At 33.7% G+C, this 27,351-nt stretch overlaps 1 pseudogene; it reads left to right on the forward strand.

Annotated features, from left to right (window-relative positions):
* Positions 1 to 23,570: 23,570 nt before the first annotated feature.
* Positions 23,571 to 24,848, forward strand: LOC129011340 (ADP/ATP translocase 2-like; annotated as a pseudogene).
* Positions 24,849 to 27,351: the final 2,503 nt, after the last annotated feature.

A 27,351-nucleotide genomic window follows, 5' to 3' on the forward strand; every position in this document is an offset into this window, starting at 1 on the left:
AAAACTAAAAATATCTGTACATCAGAAAACACCATTAAAATAATGTAAAGTAAAACACTGAAAGAAGGCATTTATAGAATATGCATCTGACAGAGAACTATGTAAAGGCTGTATAATGTACTTCTGAAACTGAATTTAAAAGAAAAAGGCAGAAGTTTTAAACAGACGTTTCACATAGTAAAATATATGAACATCCAATAAACATATTAAAACAAACAACTATATTAATACTAGAGAAATATATATTAAAACCACCATGAGATACCCTCCCCAACAGAATAACTTAAAAAAAATGGTAATGCAAAATGTTTGCAAAAATAGAAGGATGTGAAGCAATTTTAACATTGATAATTTCATCTGGAGACTGTAAAATGGGGCAACCTTAGGAAAAGATGTAGCCTTTCTAATAAACTAAATGTATACCTACTCTATGACCTAACACGATCATACCTGTGTATTTACCCAAGAAAAAATGAAATCTCCACAAAAATACTTTCACATGACTTTTCATGGGAGATATATTCATAATGAGCAAAACCCAGTTCAAGACAAGTGTAATTGATAAATTGGATAATCGGTAAACTGTAGTATATACATAAAATGATATATCACTCAAGATGAAAAGAAATAAATTGCTTATGTACACAGTAACTTAGATGAGTTTCGGAGTCATTATGCTAAGTAGAAGAAGTCTAACAGAAAAGAGTACAGGTTGTGTTATATTTATATAAAGGTGTAGCACAAGCAAAACTAGTGTATGGTAGAAAAAATTACAAAGCAATGTTTGCTTCCAGGGTAAGGGGAGGGAACTGACTGAAAAAAGATATAGAAAAACATTTCTAGTGTGTTGGCAGTATTTTATATATATATATATATATATATATATATATTTTTTTTTTTTTTTTTTTTTTTTGAGACGGAGTCTTGCTCTATCGTCCAGGCTGGAGTGCAGAGGCGCGATCTCAGCTCACTGCAAGCTCCGCCTCCCGAGTTCAAGCCATTCTCCTGCCTCAGCCTCCTGAGTAGCTAGGACTACAGGCGCCTGCCACCATGCCCAGCTAATTCTTTATATTTTTAGTAGAGACAGGGTTTCACTGTTTTAGCCAGGATGGTCTTGATCTCCTGACCTTGTGATCTGCCCGCCTCAGCCTTCCAAAGTGCTGGGATTACAGGCGTGAGCCACTGCGCCTGGTTGGCAGTATTTTATATTTTAATAGTATTTTAATATGCATTTAAGTGAATATTTTAATACACATTTTATTGTATATATGTTTTTCCTCAAAAGTACTGACTAAACAAAGAGTGGTAACACAAATTAATTACATTCACACTGACATATTCAGCAGAAACTATCCCAATGCCTGTAGTTAATTGCAGTGTATCAAAAATAATATGGATTCGGGGGGTAAGTGGCAGGTGTGGATACATGGATAGATTTGGAAAATTAGCAGCAGGATCTAGGTGTTGGATGTGTGAGTATGCACTATAAAATACTTTCAACCTTTCCTTGCGTTTGATAATGTTTACAATAAGACATCAGAAAAAAAGTTAAAAATCAGGCACAAAACTAATGAATTTCATTCAGAAAGGATAGCATTCCCGAAAAAGGAACTGACAAAGAGTGGCAAGTACATTTGAGAAGAAATGTTCTTTTTTGGAAGTATTTCTTTAAAACTAAATTATTGGAGTCTTACTACTAAACACTGTTGCTTGTCTCTATATCAAAAATTTGTTTAATTTGTTGTTAGGACATTCACAGGGGATGAAGTTGGTTAAGATGTGGCTATTACCCTAAATATCTTACAGATGGATGTAGGAGAAAGATGTGTAAGCTATTTGTATACAGTAGAATTAGTGCTATAACAAAGAATTTGCCTGTGCTGTCAACACAGAACATGGATTTTTCAGTAGGTCTGGGTAGTCAGAGAAGTATTCTCAGAAATAGAAGGCTTGTGGTACATATTGGACACCAAATAGAAGTTAACCATTTTGATGAAGGCATAGTGTTTTTCTAAAAGCTTTTCTAAAACAAAATATATGAAAGCACAGAGGCATGAAATAACTGTGCTTTCTGATAATTGAAAATACTTCAAAATTAATATAGCAAATTTGGAAACAGAGGTGGAGGAAAATTCATTCCTGATTGCTAAGCCAAAAAATTTGAAAGGAACCTGAAAGTTATGGGAAAATAACAACTTATTTCCTTCATTGAGTTATTCTGTCCCTACATTTATTAGTTATTAATTGCTATTTAAAGTGTAATCACAAACTTATCAGGTTAAAATAAAATACATTTACTATCATATAGTTTCTGTGGTCAGGAATCCTGAGATTGTTTAGATGGGTAGGTGTCCTGCTTCAGGCTCTCTCATCAGTTATGATCATTGTTTTGGTCAAGGTTAGGGTTTCAGGCAGGCTCCATTGGGAAACTGACTACTGTGGTATACTTGTATAAATCAAGGTAGTCTACTTATCTGAAAGCCCATAATTAAATCACATTTGTAAGTTCCTTTGCCGTGCAAAGTAATGTATTAACAGGCTCCTGAATTAGGACATGGGTATTTTTCCACAAGTCATCTTACAGCCTACCATATCATCTAAGAGAGAGAAAACCTTGAGGAAAATTTGTCCCTGATAGTATTAAAGTTGTGTTATAAATAAATGCCATAAATACTGTTTTGACAATGTATAAGATATCTATATATAATAGTTTTATGAAACATTAATTTGTATTAACATTCATTATAGTTTTTTTAAGACGTGTTAAAGAGAGAAAAGTATTCAATGATGAGTATTCTGAGGAACTTAGTTTAGCAGCGTATAAAGTTTCAAGAATTATAAAATCGAAGGGGATATACGAACGTCCCAGTTAACAGAAGATCTGTGGTAGATACATTAGGAATTAAGCCTGCAGAGAACAAAAAGAAAAAAAAAGGGGGCCTAGAGGAAGATATTAGAAACAGGAGTATGGAGCAAGTCTTCAAGATTGTGGGGAGATGAAAGTTTCAGGGAGCAACAAATTGGTCACAAGAATAATAAAGTAGAGAAATGGGCGAGGAGTAAGTTGGGAACTGACCTTATTATTCCTAAGGGTCTTTAAATGAGTACTTCAATATGTAGAGGGCTAGCACAAACAGCAAATAAAGAAGTCTGAGCTCAACTTCCCCATTATTTTACAATATTGAGGACACATACTGTCATTGGATGTCATCCAACAAGCCAAATATGTTACTAGAAATAATTAATCTATTCATTCAAATCATCCTAGAGATTTGTATGCTAAGTACATTAATTTATCAAGTAGCACACATTTGGATATGAGAAATTTGATTATTTACTGTGGTATTTAATATTTAAAATTTTGATGTTAGAATGAAGAGAAGTTCGGACACTGAGTTAACATGTGGATGTATACAGATTCCATAACTTCTCACTTTATGAAGAAAGATCTAATATATTTTCCTAAATTCCTAAAATAGGACCAGCAGTGGTATGGAGAGATACTCACTTCTATATTTACAGCTATTTTAGCACCATCACATGGCAATATTCAGTGGCCCATGGCAGAAGGAGTATTTCCCCTTCCCTTTTTCAAAACAGCAATAAAAATTGATGAGTTCTCACTATTTTTCTTCCCTGACATTGGCTAATTATTAATTCTGCAGAAAAAAATTAAATTTTAATTTTGATGTCATTGTAAAAGACCAGGAACTGTCTCAGAATGATAAGATGTCATAAAGGTTTAAGTTGTTCTTGTAAGTTGGCCACATGTTCAAATGTTAAAAATTTACACACTTTCTCCAGCTTTACATGTGCCCATTCCTTATGCTAATATATTGTGTAATAGTCACTATGTTAATGTGATTTGAAATAGTACCTCTTTAAGATGTCTGCTGGACACATAGTTTAAACTGCAAATGTTATTGAAATCTTTCCAATTTTTTGGTATTATTCTATGTGATACTTTATGAAAAGTACCAACAAGTGATTAAAATTTATTGAAAGGAAATAGCCTAGAATTGGAATAATTTAAATATAAAAATATGCTGTAAACTCTGGGTTGTAATTAACATCAACATATAAAGTGACAGCAGATAAAGCACATCGTCAGTTAACCACATGCCTCATAATAAACTTTTGACCAAATACTTTGTGAATTTATTTAAACTAATGGTTTCCATTAAAAAAAAAAAGATGGCTAGTTGGATAGTTAGGGAGTGTTTTAAGTAACTATTTTCATAAAAACAACCAGGTTACAAAACCACTCATATTCTATCTCAAGTCAAATGTGTATGTTATTATTAAAGATTTCCAATGTTTAATTGAACCAGAAGAAAGACATTACAGCCACAGACATCATTTTTATAAATGTATTCATTTAGATATGAGAAGATATAATTACAAATGGGTTCTAGTTTAAAGATAGACACTTTTCTTATGAGATGCTGTTTTAATATTTAATACTTTTAAAATTTTATTATATGTAAACTATTCATAGAGGATTCATGAGACAACACAAAGAAAACAGAAGACAAATCCTCTGCTGTCATGTAGCTTATGATTTCAATGAGGTTTTACTTCATGGATATAGAAAAAGTTATTTAGCTACATTTGTTTTGAAAACAGGCCCTCTGCAAAAGAAATTGTCATTTTATGGAAAGTAAACCACATTAAGAAATACTGAGTCAAGTTTGATGATGATGAGGAGGAAAACCTCCTGGGATTAAGGGAATGTTAATAAAAGGATAAAGGTTTTATGTTAGGTTCAAACATTAATTATTTAATTCAGCAAATATTTATTAAGTCTCCCACGTATCAGGAAATTTTCTTCACACTGGAGATGTAACAATGAACAAGACAGACACAGACTATGCCCTTATTGAATTTAGAATACTAAACTGTTGTAAATGCAGTGATAGGAGAAGTAAAAGGCACTATTAAAATCACCTAAGCAGGGAAATTTCCCAAGCCAGACAGTAACAAAAACTTTTAAGAAATAGTTGTAATAATATAAAACCATAATAATGGCAATAACGTCACTTAAGCACATGCTCTGTATGAGATATTTTTGTATGTACTTTGAAGGTATCAAGGCATTTAAACCTCTTAACATTTTAAGGCAGCTAAGGTCATGTCCTTTGCAGGGTCATGGTTAGAGCTGGAGGCCATTATCCATAGCGAACTAACACACAGGAACAGAAAACCAAATACTGCATGTTCTCACTTGAAAGTGGGAGCTAAATGATGAGAACACATGGACACACAGAGGGGAACAAGACACACTGGGGAGTTGGGGAGGGTGGAGGGTGGGAAGCGGGAGAGGATAAGGAAAAATAACTAATGGGTACTAGGTTTAATACCTGGGTGATGAAATAATCTGTACAACAAACCCCCATGACACAAGTTTACCTATATAACAAACCTGCACATGTACCCCAGAAATTAAAATAATAGTTGAAAAAAAGGCAGCTAAGTCAGGGATTGGTAGCATCATGATTTTACTGATAAGGACACCAAGAAATATTTAGGTTAAGTCAGTCGCTGAAGATCCTTTGACAAGTAAGTGTCATAGCTAGGTCTCAAGCCCAAGCTTTCTTTCTCCAGAGCCTTCTTATTCAGTGAGAATTTTCTCCAGTCAGAGGGATGTCAGTTGTGAACTGATTGGAATGGGAGAGGAAGATGTCAGTTTATGCAACATTTTACAAATTTTAGTGTATATTTGAAATTCATTTCCACAGATTTTTTGCTCCTTTCACTACTTGTACATGTCTGATCACATAATATAAATATACCATAATTTTTCTATTATTTTAGCATTAAAAATCATTATCTCTACAAAACTTAATTTAAAAAAATTAAAGATATTTATTTGGTGGATATACCTTAGTTTTAATAACCATTTTAATGTAAGGTGACAATAAAAATGATTCTAAATCTCTACTTCATATTATTTTACATTTAATATCTTTCTTCTTTAAATGCTATTCCTGAATTCCAGGTTATTTTCTGGTGATAAAAAGTATTGTGTCACATTTACTCCCATTTTTTTTGAAAAGGGACTGTAATAATTTGTACTCTCTTTCACATGGTATAACAAGGCCCATTTCTTTGAATATTTTATTTTTAATATTATAATTTTTAAAATGTTTGTTATTTTAATTGGCAGATGTTTAATATTATAATTTTAAAATGTTATTTTAATTGGCAAAATGTTACATGTTTATAATATTAATATATTTATACATTGTTTTATTTATGTTACTTTGGTGAGCTGGAACGAGTTTCTAAGTTTCTGTTTGCTATTTTTTCAATCTGTATTCTTTTTCTGGAAACTGTCAACATTCTTGGCCCATTTTTTAAACTGAGATTTTGATTTATTTTTTCACAATTACTGAGTACTCTGCATTGGTCACTGTTAATACATAAGCATTGTCTCTAACTGTGGAGGGGAAGTCAACAGGTAATTAAAAGCAATCACAGAGTACTGTGATTGAGTGCTGAGTAAGATAAGAGGAAAGAAAGAGTCAGATATCTCATTTCTCAGAGGCCTGGATGAAGTTATTTCAAAACTGCTTGGTGAAGGGATGGAACTTAGTGGTGAGGTAGGATTGTTTTTGCACTCAATTTCGAAAGTAATGTGTTCAGCTCCAGAGGATCAGGAACATGGTGCTTCCAAGGAATTATGCATGGCTAACACAGAGCATGAGAAGAAGGATGTGAGGAAGGATGAGGATTGAGAGGTGAGCAGGGACCATAAGGTGAAGGCTGTGCATTTTAGGCTAAATCATACCTCAGGGATGTCTTGGCTGCTTTTTTCATGTTTATATTTTAAATGTTATAATGACTTCATATACTTTCCCAATATGTTCGCTTCTGTTTTCAATGTGTTAAGCATGTATTTTTTTGTCAGAAAATCTGTCCACTTTTTCTCTATAATTTCTTTCATTTTTCTACATTATTTTAACATAGTTTTAAAAGGTAAATGGATAAGACCATCCTGCACTGATTACACTTATTTATTTGTCCTTGAATTAACTCATCATATTTCAAAAGAATTGCATTTATAAGGAAAACCATATATTTGATGAAATAGAATAGCAATGATTGTATTTATTTTAGTAATTATGTGTGGCCATATCTAGAATGGTAATTTCAAGAAATAGCCATTGTTCCCAGCAGTATCTTATGAATATTTCATCAGCTATTGGAAATGTAGTTCTATAAGACTTCACAGGTGGTTTGGAAGCCTCTCTAAATGGGTAGGTCTTCACAGTAGAATTACAGCCAGTTGCTGATGCAGCCAGCCTCTTCCCAAGTTGAACCAGCTGCTTTATGGGGGAGTTTCGAGGGTTTCCACAGCATAGGGCCATTTAAAGCTGTTTATGCTACGGCCAATTCTCTTTATAATAAATGCACTTCTTGTTACAATACTTTCATCTAGATCCAAGTTGTCTTTGACACAAAGCACAGAATGTAATTGATAGGTTCACTTGAGACAGTCATTCGCTTATATTACAGTTAGAGATTATTATAATACCAAAAATTTTCAAAAAATATGTTGATATGCCAAACTCCCAATATTGAAAAATGCAAAAATAACAGAAGTACTTATATTTAAAGTGAAAATAATTTATTCTAGGAAAACCCTATACATTCAATCTTGTTGCTCAGGAATATAGCTTTCTTTTTCTTTTTTCTCTTTTTTTTTTGACTTACTAGTGGCATTTGCCGGCACTAAACTAGAAAAGTAGAGGATGCACTACTGGTGATCATTCTTGTTTTCAAAACTTTCATTTTTTAAGACAAGGGGAATAAGATGAAAAGAAACATTTATTGATTGCCAATACCTATAATGATAATAATTTGTGTTTCCTGATTATGACTATGTTTTGGACACTATTTTAAGCATTTTACTTGTATTAACTCAGTTAATGTTATCACAACTCCAGAAAGTACGTACAATTATTATCCTCATTTTATATGTAAGGAAACTGAGGCAGAGGCATATTTTTCAACTGTTGCAAAGCTATGAAAAATCTATGTCAGAATGAGGACTCAAATGCAGGTACTGTCTCTTACCTGTTATAATACAGGACAGAAACCACTTGCTAGGTATGTTACACACAAGAAGTTACTTACTTCTTACAAAAGTATTGTGAAATCATTTTTACACTTATGTGACAAATAAGGCAACTGAGACTTCAGAAAATTTAATAACACTGTAAATTGAACACAGTGGATTGCAGAGCAAGCACCTGTCTATCATGACTGTAATGGCCCGTTTTACCCTGTGCTACACTCCCATAAAGAGAATTGCTCACTCCAAAAGCCATAGTAATTGTGATACCTAAAAAAAATGAAAAAATTGAAAGGATTGTTGAAGTCATTAAATCCTAATTTTATCTAATGCTTTTATTATTGACCTCATAAAACTTTTACTAGAACAATAATAAAGTTTACCTTTGTGCCTTAGCTCTTTTTCATTTTTAAGAAAATCATCAGACAGACATGATAATTATTAGGGACATATTGCCCCCAAAAAAGAAGCAGGAGAACAAAGGGCTTGAATAGTTCAGAAATGATAATTAAATACAAAGTTATAAGGATTTGCCCTTCCATGAACTATGACTGGCTTGAAATCGATATTAATTTTATCCTGTTAAATATATACTGAGTTAGAAAAGCACCCACAATTACATAAGTGGCAGGGTTTGAAGGGCATTTTTACCTCTAGATAGTATATTTAGCATGCGATCTCTGATATGAGAGACATAATCTAAATCATGAGCACTTGCTATTATTCCTCAAATTTTTGCTTACCACCCCCACAGGATATAAAATTCAACTTAGTTAATTTATCTTTGAGTAATGTAGCTGCATTATTTCACTGCTTGAATTTTATTGTCTGATAATTAATGGAGGTCACATTTCAACCTGTATAAATAAAGTGCTAAACACTGCTAAAGATTTTGATGAGAGTTCAGAGCTAAAAGCTCTCACAGAGATTCCTTCCCCAACCCCTGTTAAGAAAAAGACTATCAAATTATTTCTTCAATTTAAAAATAAATAGAATATTTACCACTAGTCTGGCAATAACTTAAAAAACATATTTAAAATCTTTGAATCATTGGCTCTAGTCAAATTCATCTTATGATGCCCATTAGCAACACCATAGCCAACTTCTAACTGTAGTTAAGATTACCTGCCAGCCTTAGTGAACATTTGGATATGAAAAGATTTGCAACAATGACAAATAAAAATAGTCTCTGAAGCAAATAAAATATTGAATAATTTTTTTAAGATTATAAGGGTAGAAAATCATGCCTGTAAATATTTGACTATGTACTCTCAAGAAAATGTTCTAGTTTTAAAATATAAGAATAGTTAATTTATCACTCTTAAGAAATATAACAGTAGTTTATTGATATCATTAAACATCCAGCCAGAATTCAGATTTCTCCACTTGTCTCCTAAGTGTGTTTTTACTGTTGGTTTGCTGGAATCCCTATCAAACAATGCTCATATATGTTTGTCACTCATTCCCTTTTTTAAATATATAGGTTTCCCCTACTATTTCTTTTTCCTGGAAATATATTTAATAAAGAATTCAGGATATCTGTTCTAATGAATTCTCCACGTGCTGGATTTGGTTAACTGCTTCTCTATGATGTGACTTAATGTGGTCCTCTTTTCCTTGTATTCCTTTTAAACTTTTAGAGCAGGAGGCTTGGTGAGATCAGTTTTGATTTATTGGCACGGCTAATTTAATGGGCAATGATGTGTACATCCTGTTGCACTACATCAGGAGTCACAGAATGTCTCTGTCTCTCTGAGTACCGTTAAGATTGACTAAGGGTTTCAGGTGTTGCCATCCTAATTTATCCAATGGTTATAGCATGCCACTTCACTTGGTAAAGTTGACCGTAGACAGACACTGACAGACTCCAGACGCCGCTTAAATTGGTTGGCGATGCACCCAGAGGCTTCAGTCCTCACACATTATGCAGTGAATGATGACAAATAAAGAGACTGCATTCTCAGTTGCCTTACAAGTCCAAGATTCTGTGATTTTCTTATTTTCTACATCCAGCTGTCTTAAAAGTGATACTTCCATGGTTGATTTGTTTTAGTCAGAGATAATTTTGTTTCTGCTCTTCACCTTTCATATCAAAAGATTCTTAGACCCAGTAAGTAAAGAGTGCATATATACCCATACACATATGTGATTTTTACTCTGTATTTTTTGTATGTGGTATGCTCTTTGAAGCAAGCCTAGTGTTCTTGCATATGATTTTACCGTATTTTGGGATAATTGTTTTTCCATTGGAGTACTTCACTGAAAATTACATAGAAAATGCTAATCAGCATACAACTTGTACGTTGTACACAAATTTTCAGTATTATATGCTTAAAATTAGTGAGATTTAACCAAATAGATATTTGTTGAGCACCTTTTAACTGCCAAGACTTCTGTTCAGCATAAGGATATACCATAAATGAATGGAAAACTCCCGCTCTGAAAAAGTTTATATCTTTGTTCAATTGTGGGTTACTTTATTTTGTGAAATACCCAATAATTTTATGGCATTTATATCCTATATTTTCGGTACTTAATATACAAGCATACTGATCTTGGACAACCCAATTTACCTCTATAATCTCATTCTCAGGGGGCTCTAAAGAAATTGAAAGCTGAGGAAAGTAGTATATTAGCATGTTTTCCAATATGGAAAAATGGCAAATCTTAGTCTGAATACATCTCAAAATCACAATATTATTTTTCCTTATGTGATATATATTTATCAAACTTTAACATGTGTTTGGTTATAAATATTAAAATTCACCCTGAAAATATAATAAATTATTTATGCTTATGCTTTATTATCCTAATAATTAGTACTTTTTTTTTCTTGGAGAAAATGACTGGAAAAATGTGGCAATAAAAATTAGGTAAATTGTGTTATCCTTATTATTTTCTCCAAAAAGAGATTAAATTTTAAAACAACATTCATATGTTTTCTTCAGGAACTAATAGAATAAACTAAACTAAGAAAAGGAAATTTAATTGTTGACCTTACTCAAAATCTGAATTTGTATAGAGGCTGGCCCCACTCTGAGTAAAATTATCATAATTATACATTAAGATGAGAAGCAAGATTTAAAAAAAAAAACAGTGAATAATTAGCCTGAAAAGGATACCTTTAATGTTAGCTGTGCCTCTTTATAGTTGTAGGTGCTAGTAAATTATATTAAACCACTTCAGATGAGACTATTAAAGTGGAAGATCCAGTGTCCTACTCTCAAGATAATGTAAAAGAAAAGCGTTATTCTAAAGAATTTTGTAATTTCACCTGCTGCTATTTCTGACCTTGACAACATGAACATTTCTTCCCAAATTGTGTATTGAATTCAGATTTATTTAAAAGGTAACATACAAAATTTTACGTAACAAATTTCAAATATCACTAACAATTCTTGAGAGGGTTAAAAATTCTGTTTTCCTCTTGGACTAAAGACGCTGATGGGCTAGTTTATTACTGAAGCATTAACTCAGTCATACTTCATTCTTCACCTGCCATATTTGCTTTCATAGATTTGTCAGAAAGAAAAAAAAACGTACTTGAAATGTCTAAGACTGTGTGACTCACGCAGCACACAGGACAATGTTTATGACAGAATTAAACAACCAAACCTTGAGCTGAGGCAGAATGAGTGGCAGTCATGAAATCCTCATTGCACTACAAAAAAAATTTAGGTAATGAACATTTTATTGAATGTGGTCCAAACTCCACATGTTCTTAATCTCTGCTTAGTATTTTTGAAAGAAAAGGTAGTTTTAATAAAACACCAGATTAAATTCAACAGACATTTATTTAGTGCCTATGTACTAGGCACTGCACTAGTCAATAGAAGAGACTGCCACAGTCTCTGTCCACAAAGAGGTTCAATACAAGAATGGAATAGTCACGTAAAACACTCTCAGCCTGGATGATGAAGATAAATACTTGTTTCAAGGAGTCGCTTAACCACAATTAGGAAGAGGGAAATAGAAGCAGAATTAAGAAACTTCTAAGAGCAAGTGAAGCTTCAAATGAGCAGAGCACTTGTAGAGTGAGCCAGGCAGACACAGTCTCTCCAAGTTTCAGTGCATCCTCCCCACCACACGATATTGTCCTTAAGAAAAACAATCATCCCCACTCAGGTTTCTCTAAGGGGGGATTTTTTAGCTGAAGGAATACTCCTTGCACCCTCCCTTTCTAGGCTCTTCACTTGTATTTTCCCATGGTAGAAGTAATGAGTTATCTGACTCATGAGTTTGGAAGAACACTCCCCTTTGGAGCAAGTCTGCCTTACAAACAGATGGGTGCTGGCCTGCTTTCTCAACCTGTGGTGAGCTTATTGGTCATGCTCTGGTGGAGTAGCCTGCAGTTTTCCTGTTTTCCTAATGACTGGGTAAACAAGCTGGCCCAATTCTAGGAGGGGTTCTCAAGTCCATTTGGCTGTGTATCTAAGCCATGTCCTTTACCCCTTTGATCTATTTTTTTATCGGCACGAAAGCTGACAATTTGGTCTCCATCTGTCTGACTTCTGTGTTTAATTCTCAATTAATTCCAAGCAAGGACAGTAAAGAGGCCTGTTATTTAGAGATTCATTAAAACTTCAACTATCAGTTCCAGTATATTCTCTTAGGTGGTTGTTTAAATACATGGTTTAATTTTGCTGATTAGTTCAGAATCCTAAAACCTAGTTTAAATTCACCCCAGGAACATGGTAGCATCACTTGTCCAGAGTCAGGGCCAAGAACTACACATGTAATAGTAGTTGTAAAGTCTTAATGAATACATCCTTATAGCTTGTTTTCTTTGATAGGTCAAAAAAGTAACAATACAAATCTCTCTTCGTTGAAAAATAACTGTGAGCACACAATATTGCTTATGTGTTCTTTGCATTACTGTCTTAGGCTGCTCAGGTTGCCCTAACAAACGCCATAGATGGATGATATCAACAACAAACATTTATTTTCTCATACTTTTCAATGCTGGAAGTCTGAGATCAGGATCCCAGCACCGTCAGTTTGCAGTGAGCTGCTTGTAGGCAGCTGCCATTTTGCCGTGTGCACACATGACCTACATTGTGAACACACGAAGAGAGAAGGAACAAGCTCTCTGGTATCTATTGTTATAAGGACACCAGTTCTATTATCAATATATTAGGACCCCACCATTCTGACCTCATTTAACCTTAATTACCTCCTTATAGGTTATATAGACAAATACCATCCCCTTGGAGGTTAGGGCTTCAATATACACATTTTGGAAGGGGCACATCAGTATATAGCTGTTACTTCTGTAATGAAGGAGTGATGATGACTAATTCACCTTTTCTGAATGCTTTTCCTGTGCCAGTCTGTGTGCTGAGTTTAAATTTAATCCTTGATTATATTGTATTATTGTTTTAAGAAATTTAAGAAAATATTTAAAGAAAATATTTAAGAAAATAAAACTAAAACTAATGCTATTACTGTCCCAAGGTCACTCAGTGAAAGAATTAGAATGCTCATTCTTCAATTAAATGCTGATCTATTTGTTGTTGACTTTCAGGCAGTGATGGTTCATATTACTTTTATACTTTTGTATGCTTGTTGCTAGAGATTTAAAGATGGGGTATGCCTATAGAAGTAGGAAGTAATGCAAACAAGCAATTGAAAATAGCATGTTGGTTAATTGTTTCAGTGGTATTAAATCCACATGTTTCACATATATACTATTTTACTTAATTGTAATTGTTTGTCCCTTTTTATAGACATAAATATTTTCTGTGATAAAGGCTAAAAAGAGCCCAGGACTAGAATATTCTGACAAGAAGAAGAAGCAAATGTTTAGTGTAAACTATATAGATTCTTAGTAAGCTTGTATGTAATATTTCCAGAGTCATATAGTTTTGGGCATTTGAGTAGAATATAATCTAAAAAAAATACACACATAAGTTATGGAATTGAATTAAAGTTATATATGCAGTATAAAAATTAGAATCTTGAAGAGATTTATTCACTTTTTCAAATTCTAGGTCACCGTAACATAGTAAAGCCATGTGCGTGTCTGAAGAAATAATAAATTAATTTGTTTGCACATTTACTTGTATATTTAATTTCCTGTGACTGATACTCCAGGCATTGTAAGAGTAAATAAATCCTACAAATTTCTGATTATGCCATGGGATTAGTTTATTTACTAAATATGTCCAATATGTTCTTGCTTTGAGGCTGTAACACTGATTCACATAAAGACAACACTGAAATATTCCTTTTGTTTCCTATTAGCTTACTTTTATTTCCTCCTAATAGTGTTATATTTCACTAATTATTTTTGGATTCATTTATAATTCAATTTGTCTTATTATGTAAAATGAAATAATCTCTAGGGTTATTTTCATTAATATTTCAACAAACATCTGTCTTACTAATGGAGACCTTTGCATGACCCAGGAAAAACAATATGCTATCAACTAGAATTAATATCATTGCAATAGGTTGTATAGAGGCAACAGCAAGAAACTAAAGAATAGATAAAATTATTTCCAAGCTGGTACTGATAAGAGGTAAGAAAAAAATAAAACAGATGTGTTGCATTCTTTTTAGTGTTCTTCTCAATGTGAAGTAAATAGCCGCATAGAATATGCTATGCTGTTTTGACAATACTGATAGAAATTTTCTTTAAAAGTTGGCATCTGAGGAAGTAAGCTAGGATATTTTATAATAAATTATTTTATTGTTTTCTTCTTGGAAAAACAGTATTACAGTGAAAATTGGTATACTCTTTCATTGCATCTCTTACCAGAATGCTTTCAAGAGTTGCTTTTGGTTTATCAGCAGCAGTGTGCTCTTGGCCCTACTCCCCTCTGTTTCCCCTTCAGCACAGCACCAGTTTGGTTCATAGATCTTCAACTAGAACAAAAGCCTACATTAAAATGGCTTGGGTATAACTCAGACAGCAGAGCCAGAAAGTACTGTGAACTTTTAAAGCATTTTCACAACAAAATGCACATTTCAAATTGGAAATTTCTGTAAGATAAGATAAAGCTCACAGTGTTCTTTTATTGATGCACTATGCAATGCAATTTTTATACTTTCATATCTCCTGTAATAGAAAATATGACCTGAAGCTACACATAACACCAGTATTTGAAAGCATTACAGGCCTTAGTAAAGTGTATTATGCCTTGGTGATACATTCAGAAGAAATCCAAAAGCATATAAATCTAACTGTTGCCCTTGAACTACACCTTTGGGTGAGATTTCAAGTTTTCAGAATCTGAATGCTTCTTAGCAGGTTAGAAATTTAGAACCATTGGCTATGTCTCAAATGAATGCTTGACCTCTTCCCAGATGGGAATTAGAAGGGATAAGAGGATAGCATAAAGACGCAAAAGCTATTTTTATAATAGAGGCATCATAGTAATATTAAATAATATATCATCTATACATATATAAACACACACACACATTTGTAAGGCACATATATAAAAGCCTTTTATCAAGCTTTCTCCCTTTGTCCTGATTCACTTTTCTAAACATCACCCTTTACCACTTGATATATTGAATATGTATACATTTGTTTTCTATCTTATTTATCTATCAATAATGAAAAAGTGAATACAGAAGGAAACTACACGCTACTTTCCCTTATTCCATGACTATGGCTCTCAAAATACAGGCTCAATATCAATTTATTTTATTTTAAAGCATTTGTGCACCTACTATATATGTAACACCTACTTCGTACTTGTGAGGCTATAATAAGAATAAGATGAGGAACTGTCACACATATGGTTTTCTGAAATCGCTCTTCTGTGGCAGAGAATGAAATGTCTCTTGTCATTTCATCTGTTGTTAGTGGAGAAATAATTACCATTACCACAGTGTTATATAATAAACAGAATTTTCTTGTTTTTTAAGGAAGATAAAAAATATCTTTAAACAACCAATTGGTTAGTTTTTTCAAGAACATAAATACATGTAAGTACATTTATATAAATTATAAGTAATGAAACATAAATTTTTAATTGATATACATTATAAGTAATGAAAAATTTATTATATATTAGAAAAATATATGCAAAGAATCACAATTAGTGTGAAGATGTGATAACTATAGTATGATATGGTATAATGTAATGTAATAAACACCTTAAGGTTTCAATCAATTCAATTTCTAGATTAGGAACACAAATCTAAAACCTTTATAGATCAATGTTTAAGATATGGAAATTAAAAGTCTTAAGTATAACTTAAAATGAGAAATATGTAAAATTAGAAAGGTGATTTTCCGTCTTGGATGAAACAGTACACTTACGACTAGAGGTAGAAACTAATTTTTTGAAGAAGAAGAAGGTTAAGAAAATATGTTGTAAAAATTCTTCCATACAATGATAAGATTTATTTGTATATTAAAATATTTTGAAAATATTTATATATAATGCTATTTATTATGTAGATATATTTGTGTATTTCTAAAAATATACTGCCAGCACATAGATGTATAGTGTTAAGTTTGATTTACTTCTATGATTTATGCTATATTGAAATTTATGCTGATATATGAGTTATAAATATTTAACTAATTTCTAGAGATTTTTAAAACAATAAAAACATTTAGTAATAATGCATTAATATAATGATACAGAAGATTATATGATCACAAAAAAACTTATTTAGTTAAAATAGATGCTGGATTTTTGCACAATTCAGGACTAAAACTCATCATTACAATATACTTCCCAGCTTTTTCCTAACATATGATGCTCGTGTTTTGAAGTAAATATTTGAGTAGTGAAATATTTTAATAATATCTTTATATTTATTTTTAAAATAAGAAAAAATTACTTCAAAAACATTCTAAAAATCTTAATGATATTAATAAAAATAGTCAATTTTCAAAAATATGACTGAAGCTGTCTGGGCACGGTGGCTCATGCCTGTAATCCCAGCACTTTGGGAGGCCGAGGCGGGTCGATCACGAGATCAAGAGATGTAGACCATCATAGCCAACATGGTGAAACCTCGTCTCTACTAAAAATACAGAAATTAGCCGGGCATGGTGGCAGGCGCCTATAGTCACAGTTACTTGGGAGGCTGAGGCAGGAGAATGGCTTGAACCTGGGAGGCAGAGGTTAGAGTGAGCCGAGATCGCGCCACTGCACTCCAGCCTGGCAACAGTGCGAGACTCTGTCTCAAAAAAATAAAATAAATAAAATAAAATAAAAATGATTGAAGTTATTTTAATAGTGATAAAAATAAAAAAGCAACCCCCAAAATATAAAAGTTCCAAGGATTGAATTTTAAACAAATAAATCATAAAACTACATGTTTTCTAAGACACACTCATAATTGCCCCTTCATCATCAATTATATTTTAAGCATGTCACTAAAAAATGTGGGTGTAGTAATTAATTAATTATTAATTACCCAATATAAGAACCGGGAGATCACTATGTGCATGGTTAAGAATTGCAAAGCATGGTGCTGTGGATGACGAAGTTTTGCACTGAACAGGTGAAGACCTGTAAAAGCTTCCAAGTACAAAAGTCATTTGTGTGTGCTTTCTTAACTCTAAAACATAGGTTAAAAAAAAAAGAGAATGTGGGGGTTCAAAGAAAAGTCACACAAAGTTTGCCATGCATCAAATTAAAATAGTCAAGAAAATTTATTTACAGCAAACAGTGGAAGCTACAATTCAATTTCTGTATTTTCACAAGCAAATGGATCATTGAAGATTTTCAGTGTTTCTAACTCTAACATTTCATCTTCAAAGCCATGTTAATTAATTGAGTTATTTTCTGCAAACATTTCAAATATATTAACCTATTGTTTCTCTGAGCCAAGGTAGTCCTCAAGAAGCCAATTTTCAACCTAATTTCTCTTCCTCTTCCTCCTGTTTCCCCACTTCTTTCTCCTTTTTCTTCTCTCTCCTTTTCTCTTTTTCTGTTCTCCTCACTCTCTGTCTCTCCCTCTCATTTAATCTCTCTAACCCCTAAACCCCAATCAGAGTTGTTTCCAAATCCCTTAGCTGTTTTTGTTGTTTAGAAATATTAAAAGTATGGAGCATGGGACAAATCTAGATTCCCTTTGTGGACAGTGGACAAAAGAAAAAAGAATAAGACAATTATTCAAAATATGGTATCTACCAAAGGAAAATAAGAGTTTGCAAAGCCTTATAAATATAATTAGCTCAATGTTCTAAAAGTAAAAATATACAGAAAAAGTATAGAAAAAAATGTAACAAGTATAAAAAAATTTTAAATTATTTTAAAAGTGCAGGAAAAATGTACACAAAAATATAGAAAAGAATTGACTGGGAAAGTGTGTAACTATGCTTACAAACTACTTCAAGTAGAGAGATCATCATGAGTAATTATTTTCCTCTGCATTATTTTCTACTGTTTCAAAAGACTCAATGCACATAGATTTATTTTTTTAACTTAGAAAAATATTGGGTTATTGTGTAAATAAGTATTAACAAATGTCTCCATTGTATTACTTTTTAAAGGTCTTTCAGGGTTAAAAAATGGTCCTTACACTTTTCTTTAAAAATCATTTTTGTTACAAGAATATAGTTATTCTCAATTGTGAGAAGTCAAAAATTAAACTACAAACTTAAATATAAGAATTTTTGTATTTGTATTACCAAACAATTCAGTGTTTTTTAAAGAAATCAATGAAAGGCAAATTAAAGTAGAAATGGAACTTAGAAATTTAGAATACCGTTACACATTTTTTAAGGTAATTTACACACCCCTTCAAAATTAGTCTGTTTTCAAGAGGAAGGCATGTGTATGGCCTGGCACCCATGTTTTAGGAACTCTATGGAGGGAAAATAGTGGTATTCAACAATAGCTCAAATAAAGTGACCTATGGAGTAGAAAAAAAGGAAGACTCAAGCAAATGTAAATAATTGTTCTTTACATTTGCAAGGAAAGAAGAAAGTATATTAATAAATTAAGAGACAATGTACTCAGTTATGATAACGTATGATTCAAAATAAAAAGAAAAGCAAACTAAAAACTATATTAATATAGAAAAAATTATGCTTCCTCCCTTAGATATTAAGAAAAAATATTTAAAACAATTTTCTAAATTATTTAGGTATTAGCTCTGTTGGTAAGTGACAGTTGCGTGATTGTTTAGTTGGAAATATTTTTAATGTGAAAGGAATACCCAAGATAAACATTCAGAATATAGAAAAAAATAAAGAATCATGATAAACCACAGCACCCACAAATTATTACTCACACTTTGGTGAGTGACATGCAAATATACACCAGAGGTAGTGAACTAGAGAAATAACTGCTCTTTGGGCAAACACATCTCTCCATTTTCTTTTAAAAAGTTCTTGAATCACAGATACAAATTTTATTTACATAGGCAGAGAAGTTTTCTTCCTAATATTCTCATATTGATATATTTATTTCTATAAATCAATTTTTTATATTACCTAATTGGTTATTGTGATAGTGACAGGAGGCAGAGAAATTCTAGGCAGACAGGGTCAGGTCTCTGGCAAAACCCCACCTTCAAGCCGAAAAGCCTGAAACCCATGGTCCAAAGGGAAAACATCTATCCCTGTTTTCCTGCTCAAATATTGTCTTTTCCTAAACTACACACGGCCTGCCCCATCCCTCATCCTGTGCCTATAAAGACCCCAGACTCAGTTGGAGAGAAGCAGAGAAGCAGCTGGACATTAGAAAGAAGCAACTTGACTTCAGAGGGATAGCTTGATGGAGAAGTGTCTAGCCAGAGACTGCTAGACTTGGGAAGATTACCTGCCTATCCTATCCCCTTTTTAGCTCCCCTTCCCACTGAGAGCCACTTTCATAGTTCAGTAAAATCCTCCACATTCACCATCCTTCAGTTTGTTCGTGCAAACTCATTTTTCCTAGACGCAGGACAAGAGGTAGAGAGCCATGAGTGCTGATACCCAAAAGAAGGCTTTCACATTGGCTCTTTGCCCTCCCACTGAGCTATTAACACTTAAGTCATCTGCGGAGGGCAGAGCAGAAAGATCATTGTAACGTGACTTCTGTGGCTTCATGGGTTGCAGGGACCCCCACAAGGTCATTGCCGTGTGGCCCACACCGAGTTTGCACCTGCCAGCACCCAAAAATGGTCAGTCAGATCGCACACTCCCTCACTTACGTGCTCCCTCCAACAAGGGGTTGAGCTTGACGAGCTGAGTAAATGGGGTTTGTTCCTGCCAATTCCCCAAGGCACTCGCTCAGGTTACTGCACTCATTTGCTCGCAGGTTCCCTGCTGCAAGGGGTAGACGGGCAGGCTGAGTAAACGAGGTACCTCTGTCACGAGTCCCAAGAAAAGGTAAAGAAAATATCCTGCATCAATTGTATGTTGAAGAAAATTATTTATTAACCTATTATTTATTAAGTTTATTAAGATTATTAAGATATTGTTTAATAATTGAATTAGTCTTATAAAATGTTTTATTTCATCAAATATTCAAATCTATTAAACTACATTGTAATATGCAATATACTTCCTTAAGTTATTTTTACTTTCTGCTATGTGTGGTTTACATTTTTATTTAATTTAAGCTTTAACGTGTTTATGTTTCATTTTGTTTTGTTTTGCTTTATTAAGCTAGTGATTTGTAAATTCGTATTTTTAAAGAGCATATATTTATAATCTAGAATTGTTTTACATGGTGTATTTATTTATTTACTTGTGTTTTTTGTGGGAATGTCAACAAAGTGAAACCCCGTCTCTACTAAAAATAAAAAAAATTAGCTGGGTGTGGTGGCGGGCGCCTGTAATCCCAGCTATTTGGTAGGTTGAGGCAGGAGAATTGCTTGAACCTGGGAGGCGGAGGTGGCAGTAAGCCGAGATCGTGCCACTGCACTCCAGCCTGGGCAACAGTGTGTGACTCCATCTCAAAAAAAAAAAAAAAAAACTTCTTAGCATAGAATCGCAAAAGTGGTGGTATATAGACACACACACATATATATATATATACACACACATACATATACACATATATGCATGTATATTTAAATGTTTTAAATATAGGACTGAGATGATAAGAAATTGAGAGAAATTACAAAGTAATTACAATTTGTGCTGTTGGGTAGCACAAATTCAGAGAAACAAATAAGCACTTGCCTTAGAGACATCTGCTAATTCCTGTGTTTTAGGGCACGCATTTCTAATGGCTACGTGACAAATTACAGGAGACAAAGCTTGAATCTCAAAAAGTGTAAAGCCCTATGGATTTTCATATTAAAAACCAAGACCCCTAACTTAATATCCCAAGTGATTAAAATACAAATGAGACTCTTCAGTCTGGTTACCTGCAGATAGAGCAGAAAATATAAATTAAATGTTTCTTCTGAGAATTACTAATGATTGTGTGTGTAACAGGCCCAGTATTCATTCTGCATCTGTAGCGCTGAAATCTATATGCCAATAATTTAGTTTGTCTTCAGGAACGTAGCAGAAGCAAGCAAATGGAATCTAGAAGAATACCCTTTAGGCCGGGCCACCAAAATAAAATTGCAAGACCTAGCACATGATAAAAAAAAATCCCAAAGTTATGAAGAAGTAAATCAGCATGAACAAAAATTGACAAAATAGAGAACTACAGAATCAAATCCGTAAACACAGTCTATATTAGAATACTGGGAAAATTCTAAAATGAAGAACAAAAGGCCCTCCTAGAACTGAAATGTATAATAATTAATATTAGTTGCTAAATAGGAGGGTTAATGACAGTTATAGACAATGGAGAAAATGAATAATTGGAAACCAGAATTCAGGAAAGCTTCCATACTACAGCATAGAGATACAATAATATAAAAATACAAAAGAGTGTATAAGAAGCATCAAGGATAGGGTGGTTACTTTGAAAACTGGAAATTACACAATAAAAAGAATGGTAAGCAATATTAGGTGAGATTTTTCTCAAACTGAAATTTCTAGAACCAATTCTCAGATTCAAAGCCCAAAATATCTAAAGTAGAAGTAAATAAAAATAAATATATCTCTAGATACTATATTGAAACTGAGGTTCAACAAAGAAAAAAACTAAAAAATGATGTATGAAGAAGACAGATTACCAATTGAGGAGAACAATAGAAGTCAATATGTTTGTTGAATTGTCAACAAAACAATGGAAACAGTTAGGAGACATCCAAAGTTCAGATAAATTGTATACTCATTAAAATTACCTTTCAAGAATAAGAAAAACTAAACTCATTTTGCAACAAACAAAAAGTGAGGTCATACATTACGTGCAAAACCTAGTTATAGCATTTCTCAAAGAAAAAGAATAATGTCAGAGAGAAGCTACAGAAAAGAAATGTATGAATAAATTTAAAACATTGTCCTTAAAAAATAATGACAAAAACAATATTTAGTGAGTAGGACAAAAAAGAGAAATATAGCTAAAATGCTGCACAATAATAGCAGATATATGAAGAGAACGCTTTTGAAGCAGTCCCATAAACTGTAGTAGTAATTTAAGAATAGGGTGATTATTGATTAATTTTAGACTTTGATAAATTTAATAGTCATCTTAAAATCTCCAAAGGACTAAGACAACAGAAATTCAGGATATAATCTCCAAAAGAATAGAGAGAAAAAAATAAAATGAAAAAAACAATATATCTCAATCAGTATGAAATAAGGCAAGGAAGGCAAGAAAAAGAAGCAAAATATCAAGACTTATAGAAAGCACAAAATAATATTGTAGAAATAACCCAATTTTATGACTAGTTACAGTAAATAAAAAGGAGCAAATAAAACCAACAAAATAAAGTCTGCAAGATTAGCTATAAGAAATATAGTTATTTACATGAGATTCATATAAAGCTCACACAAGGAAGGATTAGAAGTAAAATTTTGGATAAATACAAACAAAAAAACTCAAGTGGTCATATTAATATTAGGAAAATAGATATTTAACATGAAAAATTATTACCAGGTATAAATATGTCACTTCAAGTGAAAAAAAGAGAAATACCATGATTTTAAACTTGTGTACATGTAAAAACACAGTTTTGATGTGTTTTTTTTTTTTTACTAAAAGGAAAATAAAAGAAGCTGGTAGCACCATGAGAAAAGATTTCCAAATAAAACAGAAAATTTTAACTGAATTCTTTCAAAATTTTTAGTATCAAACAGAGAAAAGTAGAAAACATTCAAAAGTCTTGAACAGAAAAATTCACAAGCTTGATCTTACCAATTTATTTAGAATAGCATGAAGCAACTTCAGAATACACATACTTTTTAAATACAAAACAATCCTTAAATAAAATTGGTCATATGTTAGGCAATCAAACATGTCACAACAAATATCAAAAAGGCAGGCTTTTAAGGACCATATTTTATTACCACAACTTAAAAGGGAAAAATATAATACATTAATACTACAAATGTTAATATTTCAGGAGACTTGCAGTGCCATAATTTTTTCTGGAAACTCTTAGATGTGTCCCATAAATAGCAAGCTTACGCTCTGAAATAACATGAGGCCCCCCAGCCCTGAATTTAAGTTCCTGACCCAGTCCCATCTCGCAGCAGCCTGCCTCCCCTTTCCTTTCAATATGACAGATGATGCTGTGTCCTTCAACAGGGACTTCCTGGCAGGTGGGGTGGTTGCAGCCATCTCTAAGGCAGCAGGAGCACCCATCGAGTGGCTCAAGCTGCTGCTGCAGGTGCAGCCTGCCACCAAGGAAATTACCACAGATAAACAATACAAGCACATTATAGACTGTGTGGTCTGTATTCCCAAGGAGGAGAGAGTCCTGTCCTTCTGGCGTGGTAACCTGGCCAATGTCATCAGATACTTCCCCACCCAGGAGCTCTCAACTTTGTCTTCAAAATAAGTACTAGCAGATCTTCCTGGGTAGTGTGGACAAGAGGACCCACTTTCGGCACTATGTTTCAAGGAACCTGGCATCAGGCAGTGCGCTGGGGCCACATCCTTGTGTTTTGTGTACCCTCTTGATTTTGTCTGTACCCATCTACCAGCGGATGTGGGTAAAGCTGGAGCTGAAAGGGAATTCAGAAGCCTTGGTGACTGTCTGGTTAAGATCTACAAATCTAATAGGATTAAGGACCTGTACCTAGGCTTTACCATGTCTGTGCAGGGTATTAGCATCTACCCAGCTGCCTACTTCGGTATCTGTGACACTGCAAAGGGAATGCTTCCAGATTCCAAGAGTACTACATCATCATCAGCTGAATGATTGCACAGCCTGTCATTGTCATTGCAGGGTTGAATTCCTATCCATTTGACACTGTTCACTGCTAAATGGCAATGCAGTCAGGGCACAAAGGAACTGACATCATGCACATAGGCATTTTTTTTTTTTTTTTTTTAGTTGGAGTCTCTGTCGCCCAGGCTGGAGTGCAGTGGCACGATCTCAGCTTACTGCAACCTCCACCTCCCGGCTTCAAGCAATTCTCCTGCCTCAGCCTCCTGAGTAGCTGGGGTTACAGGCGTGAGCCACCAAGGCCAGCTAATTTTGTATTTTCAGTAGAGACAGGGTTTCACCATGTTAGCCAGGCTGGTCTTGAGTACACAGGCATTTTTGACTGCTGAAGGAAGATTGCTCGTGATGAAGGAGGCAAAGATTTTTCAGGCGTTCATGGTCCAGTGTTTTCAGTGGCATGAGTGGTGCTTTTGTGCTTGTCTTGTATCTTGAAATCAAGAAGTACACATACGTTGTTTCCTATCATTTTTCCCCCGTGAACAGGCATGTTGTGTTATATAATATATCAAGAGCATTCTTGATAGACTCATGGCTGTCAATTTATCAGTGGCAACTATTTACTGGTTGAAAATAGAAAGCAATAATATTCATCTAACTAGTTTTCTCTTCTTTGTTTGTTTGTTGTTTGTTTGTCACCCAGGCTGGAGTGCAGTGGTGAGATCTCATCTTACTGTAACCTCCACCTCCTGGGTTCAAGCAATTCTCCTGTCTCAGCCTCCTGAGTAGCTGGGACTACAGGTGGCCTCCACCAGCTGAGCTAATTTTTTTTTGTATTTTTAGTAGAGACAGGGTTTCTATATGTTGGCCAGGCTGGTCTTGAACTCCAGACCTCAAGTGATCTGCCCATCTCAGCCTTCTAAAATGATGGGATTACAGGCATGAGCCACTGTGCCCAGCTACTAGTTTTCTCTTAAAGCCATTTTCATGATATTATGATGGGACTCAATTATATTTTTTATTTCATGGATGAGAAGAATCAATATCATGAAAATGGCCATACTGCCCAAAGTAATTTATAGATTCAACGCTATTCCCATTAAACTACCAATGACATTCTTCACAGAATTAGAAATAAAACTACTTTAAATTCATATGGAACCAAAAAAGAGCCTGAATAGCCAGGACAATCCTAAGCAAAGGAACCACACTGGAGAAGTCACGCTCCCTGACTTCAATCTACAAGGCTACGGTAACCAAAACAGCATGATACTGGTACAAAAACAGACGCATAGCCCAACGGAAGAGAATAGTGAACTCAGAAATAAGACTGTACCTACAACCATCTGATCTTCGACAAACCTGACAAAAACAAGCAATGAGGAAAAGACTCCCTATTTAATAAATGGTGCTGGGAGAACTGGTTAGCCATATGCAGAAAATAAAACCTGGACCCCTTCCTTATACCTTATACAAAAATTAAGATAGATTAAAGACTTAAATGTAAAACCCAAAACTATAAAAACCCTAGAAGAAAATCTAGGCAATAGCATTCAGGACATAGACATTGGCAGAGATTTCATTACTAAAATACCAAAAGGTAACAAAAGCAAAAATTTAACAAATTGGGTCTAAATAAACTAAAAAGCTTCTGCACAGCAAAAGAAACTATCATCAGAGTGAACACAAAACCTACAGAACGGGAGAAAATTTTTGCAATCTATCTGACAATGGTCTAATATCCAGAGCCTACAGGGAACTTAAACAAATTTACAAGGAAAAAACTAGCAACCCCATTAAAAAGTGGGCAAAGGATATGCACAGACACTTTTCAAAAGAAGACATTCATGTGGCTAAGAAACATATGAAAAAAAAATCTCAGAATCACTGATCATTAGAGAAATCCAAGTCAAAACCACAATGGGATACCACCTCATGCCAGTCAGAATGGTGATTATTAAAAAGTCAGGAAACAATAGATGCTGGTGAAGTTGCAGAGAAAAAGGTATGCTTTTGCATTGTTGGTGGGAATGTAAATTAGGTCAACCACTGTGGGAGACAGTATGGGAATTACTCAAAGATCTAGAAGCAGAAATACCACTTGACCCAGCAGTCCCATTACTGGCTATATACCCAAAGGAATATAAATCATTCTGTTATAAAGATACATCCATGCATAAGTTCATGGCTCCACTATTCACAATAGCAAAGACATGGAATCGACCTAAATGCCCATCAGTGATAGACTGGATAAAGAAAATGTGGTACATATACACCATGGAATACTATGCAGCCATAAAAAGGAACAAGATCATGTCTTTGCAGGGACGTGGATGGAGCTGGAAGCCATTATTCTTAGCAAACTAATGCAGAAACAGAAAACCAAACAGCGCATGTTCTCACTTACAAGTGGGAGCTGAACGATGAGAACACATGGACACATGGCAGGGGAACACACACTGGGGCCTGTCATGGGAAAGGGAGGTAGTCCATCAGGAAAAACAGCTAATAGGTGCTGGGCTTAAAACCGCGTGATGAGTTGATCTGTGCTGCAGACCACCATGGCATATGTTTACCTATGTAACAAACCTGCACATGTACCCCAGAACTTAAAATAAAAGTTGATTTAAAATAAATAAATAAATACAAGAATAAAAAGCTAAGAGGTAAAATAAACATAAGCATATACTGGATAGTTTACAAGTCAGAAATTTGCTCAGTTCTTTTTGCTCAGTTCACTTTAAATCACATTTATGAAGTAATTTCCATTATTACTTTTCATCATTCACAAGCAGAAACTAAGATTTGAAAGTTTCAATCAATAACCAGCCAATTATCACACAACTGGAAAGATGGAGAGTTAACAATAAAAATTAGAAAGTTTGAAAAACTTTTATACAGTATTGTGAAGTAAATTATAGCATTTCCACAAATATTTTTCTCCATTATAAATTTTGTGTAGACCTTTTGTTATTTTCAAATGTCCTTTTTGAAACATTTCTGCACGTTTGCCAAATACGTAATCATTACTTTATTATTTCAGAAGAAGAGAGGAGGCATAGATAGATAATATGTTGTCATTACATTTTTAGTCTTCAGTGGCTACACTTGTTGTTAGATGGTGTTGCAAAACT

Source organism: Pongo pygmaeus, chromosome 14 (assembly GCF_028885625.2).
Source record: "Pongo pygmaeus isolate AG05252 chromosome 14, NHGRI_mPonPyg2-v2.0_pri, whole genome shotgun sequence".
Classification (NCBI taxonomy): Eukaryota; Metazoa; Chordata; class Mammalia; order Primates; family Hominidae; genus Pongo; species Pongo pygmaeus.